This window comes from Marmota monax, unplaced genomic scaffold (assembly GCF_021218885.2).
Source record: "Marmota monax isolate L192 unplaced genomic scaffold, Marmota_monax_Labrador192_F-V1.1 WCK01_AAM20220418_F8-fsc00124, whole genome shotgun sequence".
NCBI classification, from domain to species: Eukaryota; Metazoa; Chordata; class Mammalia; order Rodentia; family Sciuridae; genus Marmota; species Marmota monax.
Window position 1 is genome coordinate 3,811,651 of NW_026692505.1, and position 11,593 is coordinate 3,823,243.

General features: G+C 36.1%; 1 protein-coding gene across 14 annotated transcripts in view; it reads right to left on the reverse strand.

Moving 5' to 3' along the window:
• The window catches only part of Ptprd (protein tyrosine phosphatase receptor type D), a 2,207,759-nt gene that overhangs the window by 699,128 nt on the left and 1,497,038 nt on the right, over positions 1-11,593 (reverse strand). The window lies entirely within an intron of this gene.

An 11,593-nucleotide genomic window follows, 5' to 3' on the forward strand; every position in this document is an offset into this window, starting at 1 on the left:
AGTGTTGATAGCAAGTTGAAGGATTCCCTTTAGCATTTCTTATAAAGAAGTTCTAGTGATGAACACCTTTAGCAATTATCTTGGAAGGTCTTTATTTCTCCTTCATCTTTGAAAAATAGTTTTGCTAGATAGCTAGATAGAGTATTCTTGTTTGGCAGAGTTTTTTTTTTTTAAATTTTTTGTTTCAGAACTTCAAATATATCATTCCACTCTTTTCTGCCCTGCCAAGTTTTTGCTGAGATATACATGGCTAGTCTTATTGCGGTTCCATTGTATGTGACAAGCAACTCTTCTCATATTGTTTCCAAATTTTTCTCTTTGACTTTTGACACTTTGATTATAATGTGTCTCTATATAGACTTCCTTGAAAAGAAAAGCTTTTTAGAAGCTTTTATGCCTTTTTGCACCTTAATGTCCATTTACTTTTCCAGATTTGGAAGTTTTCCATTATTATTTCTTCAAATAAACTTTCTTTTTTCTTCTTCTATGATTTCCATAATGCATATGTTGATTAACTTGACAGTGTTCTATAAATTTCTTAAGCTTTCTTCACTCTTTTTATTTTTTATTACTTTCTACTCCTATTACTGGAAAATTTAAAATAATCTGTTTTCAAGTTTGCCAATAGTTTCTTCTGCTTGATCAAGTGGACTGTTTTGAACACTTCTAATCAGTTTTTAAATCCAGTTATGGCATTCCTCAGTTCTTAAATTCCCATGTTTTTAAAAAGTAATATTTTCTAATACTTTGTTCAAATACTTATTTTGTTCTTGTATTGTTTGTCTGAGTTCACTGAGCACTTTTTAATGACAATTGTTTTTGAATACTTTGCTAGATAATTCATATACCATTGACTTCTTTAGGGCTAATTTCTGGAGATTAGTTTTTGTCCCTTTTGGGGGTCATGTTCCATGACCTTTCCTGACACTCTGTGTTGGTATTTGTGCAGTTGAAAAAACTCACCTCTCCCATACTTTACAGACTGGCTTTGTACAGAGCCATGCACCAATCTGCATGGCTAGAGTAACAACTTTTCTGTGGATGTGTATTCTCAACTTTTGTTTGTAAGTTCTTAATTAATTTTTGTTTTCTTTTGTAAAGAGTTTATCATTTCTTATTCCCTCTCTGTCTACTCACCATACTTCATGTCCTTTTGACCAATATTCCACCACATAACTCTTTTGCTTTTTTTCTGTTTTCTGTGACCCTCAGGTATGTAGGGTATGCTGAGTCCTACTGGTGGTGCTCTGAGACAGGTAAAAGAGTAACCAGCCCTGAAGGCAGACTCTAAATGTCAGAACTTTGGACGTAACTTTGAGTCTTTTCTTTCTTTCCCCAGAGCTGGGTACTGAGTTTTCCTAAGTTGCATTGTGCTGAGATGGAGGGAGAGGCTCTAAGAGTGAGTGCATATTTTAAACAATTGATTATTTTTCACAGTGGCCCACAGACATCTAGAGTGTTCCAGTTTTTATCAGTACTTCAAAACAGGTGATACACAGGCCAAACCCTCTGGCATCTGCCAAGAAATGGTACATTGGACAGTTGCATCAACTAATTCCCTCTGTAGGGAGAAAGTGATTTGGGGTGGATTTTGTCCATTCATTCTACTAAAATGGTAGATAGTCTTTGGGCAGTAAATACATGTTAGTTTAAACCACTTGTTGTCTTTGTTCAAAGCAGTTCCCAGCACAGATCCTATCCCATCAGTGGTCAGATTCAGTCTGAATAGAAACCATTCCCTCTAGCAACCCCACCAAAAAGTCAGGAAATTCAATGTATAGTACAGTCCTCTGGGTCCCTCCCCAGGGAGAAGGTGGGAGCTACAGGTTCCTCTGGATGATGTGGCACTCTTCCATGGGGATGGGTTGTGGCCAAGCAATTGTCATCCATTTTCTTACAGGCTTCTCTGCATTCAGTTTTGCACTTGCTCAGGGTGTAAGAGCTTTTGAATTAATCTTTGAACTACTCACAAAGAAAATTTTTAAATTTATCATTGTTGAATCAATATGTTCATGGGAGGGGAATCAGGACTACCTCTTTAATCATCTTGCTGACATCACATTCTTCTTCTTCTTTTTTTTTTTTTCTGGTACTGAATATTGAACCCAGAGTGCTTAACCACAGAGCCACATCTCCAGCCCCTTTTAATATTTTATTTAGAGACAGGGTCTCAGTGAGTTGCTTAGAGCCTCACTAAGTTGTTGAGTTTGGCTTTGAACACGAGATCCTCCTGCCTCAGCCTCCTAAACTGCTGGGGTGACAGGCATGTGCTACTGCACTGGGCTTATTCTGTCTTTTAATTAGTTAGTTAACTTACTTTTTAAATGCTTCATTAATTAGTTTTAATTTTATCTAATAAATGTGTATATATCTAAGCATTTTTCTTTCTAAATTGATTTTTTCTTTTTGTTGGTTCTTTTTAGTTTTACATAACAATAGGATTCATTTGACATAGTTATGAAAGCATGGAATATAATTGGATCTAATTCAGTCCCTAGTACTTTCCTTTTCCCTCTCCTCCTCTCTCCCTGTTCCCTTTTCTCTACTGATCTTTTTGCTAGTGGAATCTGACCTAATTTTCCTATGTACATATATGAATAGTCTACTTACTTTTTACTGACTTATTTAGGCTTAATTCTATTAACCTTACATTGGTTTTACATTTGGTCTGACTTAGGCTACACCCCACTTTCTATTTTCACTTGGCATCTTTTTGATTATTCAAGTCTTCTTCAACATTTCATTTCTCCATTTACTATCTCATGAGTTTAAACTATTTTGCTTATTTTATAATAGTTACCATAGATATTAAGCATGCATAGTTCTTGGTGTTTGTTATGGTTTAGATATTAGACGTTCCCCAAAAGCTCATAGGTGCAATGCAAGAAGGTTTAAAGGTGAAATGATTGGGTTGTGAGAATCTTAACCTAATCAGTGCATTAACCCCCTGAATGGGATTCACCCAGTGGTAACTGTAGGCAGGTAGGGTGTGGCTGAAGAAAGCAGGTGTCTGGGGGCATGACTTTGGGGCATACTTTGTCCTTGTTGAGATAGCTTTCTCTGATTCCTGCTGTGCTGTCCTCAGCCTCTTTCCTCCACAATTCCACCATGATGTCCAGTCTTACCTCTATCCTGGTGGAATGGAGGCTGATGACTATGGACTGAGGACGCCCCCCTTCCCCGCCACACCCCCACCAAAACTGTATTGCAAAATAAATGTTTCCTCATTAAACTTATTCTTGTCAGGTCTTTTGGTTACAGGAATGAAAAAAGGACTAAAATAGTGTTTAATGTAAATTAGTACTTTTGACATTGACTAGGAAATGGAAGAATCTTGAAAGTATTTAACCATAGTTACATCCTATTGTTTTTTATGCTGTTGTTTTCATGTAATTGAATCTTACATATGTTAGGACTTTCACAAGAAATTCTAACAACACTGTTGTTTTGGAGGTCTTGAGTGGTTTTACTTAAATGACTTTCTCAGGGGTGACTTTTCCTCTTTGGTCTGATTTGCACCAAAGATGTGGATCAGATACAATCTGCTGTTCAAGCAATTTATTCTGATAATGTTCTTGCAAGATGGATACTAGGAGCAGGCCATCAGCATGAGCCAGATAATGTCAAAGGTCATTACTGACTGGGATGGTTTCCTCTAGAGATCATTCTCAGAATTTGGGAAATTCTTTTTCTTCCTCCTTTCTTATACCTGTATTCAGTCTGTGTCCATTACTGGTTATTTCATAAAGGAAGTTTAAGATATCCTTGTAAGTGTGAGTTTTTTTTTTCTTTTTCATAAAAAATTTTATCTGTGGTGAGGTGAACTTTTCTTTAGGACAACTAGGATTATTTAGTTCTGCTGTCAAAGAGACCCAGTAATCTCCAGGTCAGGGTTGCAAATGCCCCATGAGATTGTGTTATATTTCTATATGACACATAATATAAGCTTTATGGGATAGTTGAGTGGATCTTATGGCCATCATTAATTTTATATTATATCTGTTATAAATTGCTATACTCATTTAGAATTATTCACATATATGTCTTTCCAAAAATTAAATCCTTTTACCTATGGTCATTTCTTTTGATTTCAAGTTCTCATCTTTACTTCTTTTAATATATATTTATTCGAGAAAATCTCTCTCATAAGGTTTATCTGAAAACATCCTAATGTTACCTTTCTTTTTGTAATCATGCAGCACATAATAATGTTTAAGCCAATGACCAACATTCCATAAGCATATATTAGATTATAGTGCCCCGTGATGTTGTAGCCATAAGAGTACATTCTACAATGTCCATACAACAACAAAATTGCCTAACAATGTACTTTCTAGAACATATTCCTATCTTTAAGCAAAATATGTCAGCACTTAAAAGATACTTTCACTGGATATAGAACTCTGCCTCATCGTGTCTTCTTTTATCATCTATCTGCCTTTTCTCTTTCTTTTTTTTTAATTTATTTTTTTCCTTTAATTTTTATTGTTGGTTGTTCAAAACATTACATAGTTCTTGACATATCATATTTCACACTTTGATTCAAGTGGGTTATGAACTCCCATTTTTACCCCGTATACAGATTGCAGCATCACATCGGTTACACATCCATTGAATTACATATTGCCATACTAGTGTCTGTTGTGTTCTGCTGCCTTTCCTATCCTCTACTATCCCCTCTCCCCTCCCCTCCCATCTTCTCTCTCTACCTCATCTACTGTAATTCATTTCTCCCCCTTGTTTTTTTCCCCTTTCCCCTCACTTCCTCTTGTATGTAATTTTGTATAACCATGAGGGTCTCCTTCCATTTCCATGCAATTTCCCTTCTCTTTCCTTTTCCCTCCCACCTCTCACCCCTGTTTAATGTTAATCTTCTTCTCATGCTCTTCCTCCCAACCCTGTTCTTAGTTACTCTCCTTATATCAAAGAAAACATTTGGCATTTTTTTTAGGGATTGTCTAGCATCACTTAGCATAATCTGTTCTAATGCCATCCATTTCCCTGCAAATTCTATGATTTTGTCATTTTTTAATGCAGAGTAATACTCTATTATACTCTATTGTGTATAAATGCCACATTTTTTTATCCATTCGTCTATTGAAGGGCATCTAGGTTGGTTCCACAGTCTTGCTATTGTGAATTGTGCTGCTATGAACATCGATGTAGCAGTGTCCCTGTAGCATGCTCTTTTTAGGTCTTTAGGGAATAGACCAAGAAGGGGAATAGCTGGGTCAAATGGTGGCTCCATTCCCAGCTTTCCAAGAAATCTCCCTACTGCTTTCCAAATTGGCTGCACCAATCTGCAGTCCCACCAGCAATGTACAAGTGTACCCTTTTCCCCACATCCTCGCCAGCACTTGTTGTTGTTTGACTTCATAATGGCTGCCAATCTAACTGGAGTGAGATAGTATCTTAGGGTGGTTTTGATTTGCATTTCTCTGACTGCTAGAGATGGTGAGCATTTTTTCATGTACTTATTGATTGATTGTATGTCCTCCTCTGAGAAGTGTCTGTTCAGGTCCTTGGCCCATTTTTTGATTGGGTTATTTGTTTTCTTATTGTTTAATTTTTTGAGTTCTTTGTATACTCTGGATATTAGGGCTCTATCTGAAGTGTGAGGAGTAAAGATTTGTTCCCAGGATGTAGGCTCCCTATTTACCTCTCTTATTGTTTCTTTTGCTGAGAAAAAACTTTTTAGTTTGAGTAAGTCCCATTTGTTGATTCTAGTTATTAACTCTTGTGCTATGGGTGTCCTATTGAGGAATTTGGAGCCCGACCCCACAGTATGTAGATCATAGCCAACTTTTTCTTGTATCAGATGCTGTGTCTCTGATTTGATATCAAGCTCCTTGATCCATTTTGAGTTAACTTTTGTGCATGGCAAGAGAAAGGGATTCAGTTTCATTTTGTTGCATATGGATTTCCAGTTTTCCCAGCACCATTTGTTGAAGATGCTATCCTTCCTCCATTTCATGCTTTTAGCCCCTTTATCAAATATAAGATAGTTGTAGTTTTGTGGATTGGTTTCTGTGTCCTCTATTCTGTACCATTGGTCCACCTGCCTGTTTTGGTACCAGTACCATGCTGTGTTTGTTACTATTGCTCTGTAGTATAGTTTGAGGTCTGGTATCGCTATACCGCCTGATTCACACTTCCTGCTTAGAGTTGTTTTTGCTATTCTGGGTCTTTTTATTTTTCCATATGAATTTCATAATTGCTTTATCTATTTCTACAAGAAATGCCATTGGTATTTTGATTGGCATTGCATTAAACCTATAGAGAACTTTTGTTAATATTGCCATTTTGATGATGTTGGTTCTGCCTATCCATGAACAGGGTATATTTTTCCATCTTCTAAAATCTTCTTCTATTTCTCTCTTTAGGATTCTGTAGTTTTCATTGTATAAGTCTTTCACCTCTGCATGTTGATTTTATATCCTGCCACTTTGCTGAATTCATTTATTAGCTCTAATAGTTTCTTTGTAGACCCTTTTGGGTCTGCTAGGTATAGAATCATGTCAACTAAAAATAGTGATAATTTAAGTTCTTCTTTTACTATTTTTATGCCTTTAATTTCTTTTGTCTGTCTAATTGCTCTGGCCAGTGTTTCGAGAACTATGTTGAACAGAAGTGGTGAGAGAAGGCATCCCTGTCTTGTTCCAGATTTTAGAGGGAATGCCTTCAATTTTTCTCCATTCAGAATGATGCTAGCCTGAGGCTTAGCATAGATTGCTTTTACAATTTTGAGGTATGTTCCTGTTATCCCTAGTTTTTCTAGAGTTTTGAACATAAAGATATGCTGTACTTTGTTGAATGCTTTTTCTGCATCTATCGAGATGATCATATGGTTCTTATTTTTAAGTCTATTGATGTGGTGAATAACATTTATTGATTTCCGTATATTGAACCAGCCTTGCATCCCAGGGATGAATCCTACTTGATCATGGTGCACAATTTTTTTGATATGTTTTTGTATCCAATTAGCCAGAATTTTATTGAGGATTTTTACATCTAGGTTCATTAGAGATATTGGTCTGTAGTTTTCTTTCTTTGAAGTGTCTTTGTCTGATTTAGGAATCAGGGTGATGTTGGCCTCATAGAATGAATTTGGAAGTCCTCCCTCTTTTTCTATTTCCTGAAATAGCTTGAAAAGTATTGGTATTAGTTCCTCTTTAAAGGTTTTGTAAAACTCTGCTGTATACCCATCCAGTCCTGGGCTTTTCTTAGTTGGTAGTCTTTTGATGGTTTCTTCTATTTCCTCAATTGATATTGGTCTGTTTAGGTTGTCTATATCCTCCTGACTCAATCTGGGCAGATCATATGACTTAAGAAATTTATCGATGCCTTCACTATCTTCTATTTTATTGGAGTATAAGGATTCAAAATAATTTCTGATTATCTTCTGTATTTCTGAAGTGTCTGTTGTGACATTGCCTTTTTCATCCCGTATGCTAGTAATTTGAGTTCTCTCTCTTCTTCTCTTCGTTAGCATGGCTAAGGGTCTGTCGATTTTATTTATTTTTTCAAAGAACCAACTTTTAGTTTTGTCATATTTTTCAATTGTTTCTTTTGTTTCGATTTCATTAATTTCAGCTCTGATTTTAATTATTTCTTGTCTTCTACTTCTTTTGCTGTTGTTTTGCTCTTCTTTTTCTAGGATTTTGAGATGAAGTATGAGATCATTTATTTGTTGTTTTTTTCTTTTTTTAAGGAATGAACTCCAAGCAATGAATTTACCTCTTAGAACTGCTTTCAATGTGTCCCATAGATTCCGATATGTTGTGTCTGTGTTTTCATTTATCTCTAAGAATTTTTTAATTTCCTCCTTGATGTCTTCTATAACCCATTGATCATTCAGTAACCTATTGTTCATTCTCCACGTGATGCATGATTTTTCCTTCCTTCTTTTATCGTTGATTTTCAGTTTCATTCCATTATGATCAGATAAGATGCATGGTATTATCTCTACTCCTTTATATTGTCTAAGAGTTGCCCTGTGACATATTATATGATCTATTTTTGAGAAGGATCCATGTGCTGCTGAGAAAAAAGTGTAACTGCTTGATGTTGGGTGGTATATTCTATATATGTCAATTAAGTCTAGGTTATTAATTGTGTTATTGAGTTCTATAGTTTCCTTATTCAACTTTTGTTTGGAAGATCTGTCCAGTGGCGAGAGAGGTGTGTTGAAGTCTCCCATGATTATTGTATGGTGGTCTATTAGACTCTTGAACTTGAGAAGAGTTTGTTTGATGAACATAGCTGCACCATTGTTTGGGGCATATATATTTATGATTGTTATGTCTTGTTGGTGTATGATTCCCTTGAGCAGTATGTAGTGTCCCTCTTTATCCCTTTTGATTAACTTTGGCTTGAAATCTATTTTATTTGATATGAGTATGGACACTCCTGCTTGTTTCCGAAGTCCATATGAGTGATATGATTTTTCCTGACCTTTCACCTTCAGTCTATGTATGTCTTTTCCTATCAAATGCGTCTCCTGTAGGCAGCATATTGTTGGGTCTTGTTTTGTGATCCATTCTACTAGCCTGTGTCTCTTAATTGGTGAGTTTAAGCTATTAACATTTAGGGTTATTATTGAGATATGGGTTGTTCTTCCAGCCATATTTGTTTATTTATGTTACTAAACATGGTTTGTTTTCCTCTTTGATTATTTTTCCTCCCTTTACTGTACTACCTCCCACTGTTGGTTTTCATTGTTATTTTCCATTTCCTCTTCATGTAATGTTTTGCGGAGGATGTTTTGAAGAGATGGTTTTCTAGCTGCAAATTCTTTTAACTTTTGTTTATCGTGGAAGGTTTTGATTTCATCTTCCATCCTGATGCTTAATTTCGCTGGATACACAATTCTTGGTTGGAACCCATTTTCTTTCAGTGTTTGAAATATGTTATTCCAGGATCTTCTAGCTTTCAGAGTCTGTGTTGAAAGATCAGCTGTTATCCTGATTGGTTTACCCCTAAATGTAATCTGCTTCCTTTCTCTTGTAGCTTTTAAAATTCTCTCCTTATTCTGTATGTTGGGCATCTTCATTATAATGTGTCTAGGTGTGGATGTCTTATGATTTTGCATATTCGGCGTCCTGTAGGCTTCTAGGATTTGGGATTCTGTCTCATTCTTCAAGTCTGGGAAGTTTTCTCGTATTATTTCATTGAATAGATTGCTCATTCCTTTGGTTTGGACCTCTATACCTTCCTGTATCCCAATGACTCTTAAGTTTGGTCTCTTAATGTTATCCCATATTTCTTGGATGTTCTGCTCATGGTTTCTTAACAGTCTTGCTGAGCTGTCTATGTTCTTTTTAAGTTGAAATACTTTGGCTTCATTGTCTGATGTTCTGTCTTCTAAGTTTCGCAGGTCCACCTACCTTGCAGGCGCGCGGCGGCTCTGCCCCTCCCCCATCCGGGGCGATGTGTCTTCCATGCTGGCGAACCGCTGGGCCTGTTCTGCTGGTGGGTCGCAGGTCCGCCTACCTTCTGCCTTCTCTCTCTCTCTCTCTCTCTCTGAAGTTAATTGTCATTGTAGTTACTGCTATTTGCAAGGTAATATTTTGGGTTTTTCTTTGTTTTAGAATTTTTCTGAATTATTATTTTTCTTTGTATTTTTGTTGTTTGGGAGTCTTAGTTAACTTGTGATTTGGTATTTTTGGATAGTTTTGGAAAATCTATGGCCTTTTTCACCAACCTTATGGCTTCTTCCAATTCTTTCTTTCTTTCTTTATTTTTGGATCTTTAATAATACACAGGCTAGATCTTTTCACCTGGTCCCATATGACCCTAAAATGTTTTCTAATTTTTTAAACTTTTTCAACCCTTTGTGCTTTACATTAACAATTTTCCATTGAAAATATTCCAGTTTATGGATTCTCTCTTCTGCTATTTCTAATCATTAAACACATCTAAGGAGTTCTTCTTTTTCATTATTTAATTAATTAAATTTATTTCTGGAATTTTCACTTGCTTTTTTATCTTTATTTCTCTGGCTAAATTCTCTATTTTGTCATCTATTTCCTTAAATATGTTAATATTATTAATTTTAAAGCTTGTGACTATTGATTCTAATATCTATACCATCTATGTTCTTTTCATTCTATCTGTTTTTTTTTTAAAAATTGTTATTTATTTGTCAGATAACTTCTGAATTAATATAAAGAAATGACAATAACGTGTATACATACTCATTCAAAACATTTTTACTAAGTGCCAAGTAGAACAGTTTTTGATCTTTTTACCAAAAAAGCACCTTTATTATTGAAAGACTGCCTCAAACTTAGTTTATTTAGGTTTTTTTTGGGGGGTAGGTACCGGGGATTGAACTCAGGCGTACTTGACCACTGAGTCACATCCCCAGCACTATTTTGTATTTTATTTAGAGACAGGGTCTCATTGAGTTGCTTAGCACCTCACTTTTGCTGACTCTGGCTTTGAACTTATGATCTTCCTGTCTCAGCCTCCCGAACTGCTGGGATTATAGGCCTATACCACCTGGCCGGGTGTTTGTTTATGTTTGTAATCAAGTAACCTTAAATAAGCTGCCAATCATAGCTTCTAACTAGCATGAGATGACCAGGTTAAACTCTTGTCAGTAAAAAATAACTTTTAAGTTTTAACCTATACATTCCAATCACGGGGATGTGCTGGCCTCAGGCTGGTCATCACAGGTCATATGTCCATAAGCCAAATACCATCATCACAGCATATAAAATGAGTAATATGTATATACAAAGTATCATATAAAATACATGTTAGTGTATATTCAAGGGGAATAATGTCCATTTTCCATGAGCATATAATGCAGCAAGGGATACAGAAAAATATACCATTCACTAACCCCAAAAGACAATGGAAAGAATAAAAGTTCTTTGCCCTGGAATGGAATGGAGGCTTTTAGTACCAGGTGGCATCCAGTCCAGACCAGGAACACTAGTGGATATTGAGGTGTGTGTGTGGTGGGGGGGGATGTTGAGGGTTGGAGAGGAGTAAATGAACCAACACTCACAGACCTATTGACTATTCAGAAGACAGAGGAGTGTTTGCACTGGCTTAAAGAGATGTAATCTAAAAGACGCATAAAACAGAGAAAAGAATACCTCTTCAGATAAGAGGGCAAAATACTTTCCCCAGAGAGGCTCTACATACTCTCTATGGAGGTGAAGTAGCCAAGGATCACTCTGCAGACCACCCTCCACCCCAAGGCTCTAGTCCGTAGGAATCAAATCCATGAGCAAGAATCTTCCTTCATGTAAACTGCTTTTTCTTCAAAAAGTAAAACAAAAACAAACAAACAAAATGAAACTCAAAAGAAAAAGAATCAGATGAAGCTTTGATTGCTCGTATTTCACTGTGTCTCAGCTGTCACACTAGGGAGACAGGGTCTGCTTTGTTACTTACACTGGTTCATTACTGCAAGGTGCCCAGCACATCATGCTCCTAATATATAGCTCCCTCAGAACATTAAACACCACACAACACAAACTTACCCAAACAAAAGGCAGCATCAACTTAAGGATCTACTATAATATTACAACACTAACCTGGCATATTTTAACCCTTTCTCTGACACATTTATAAAATA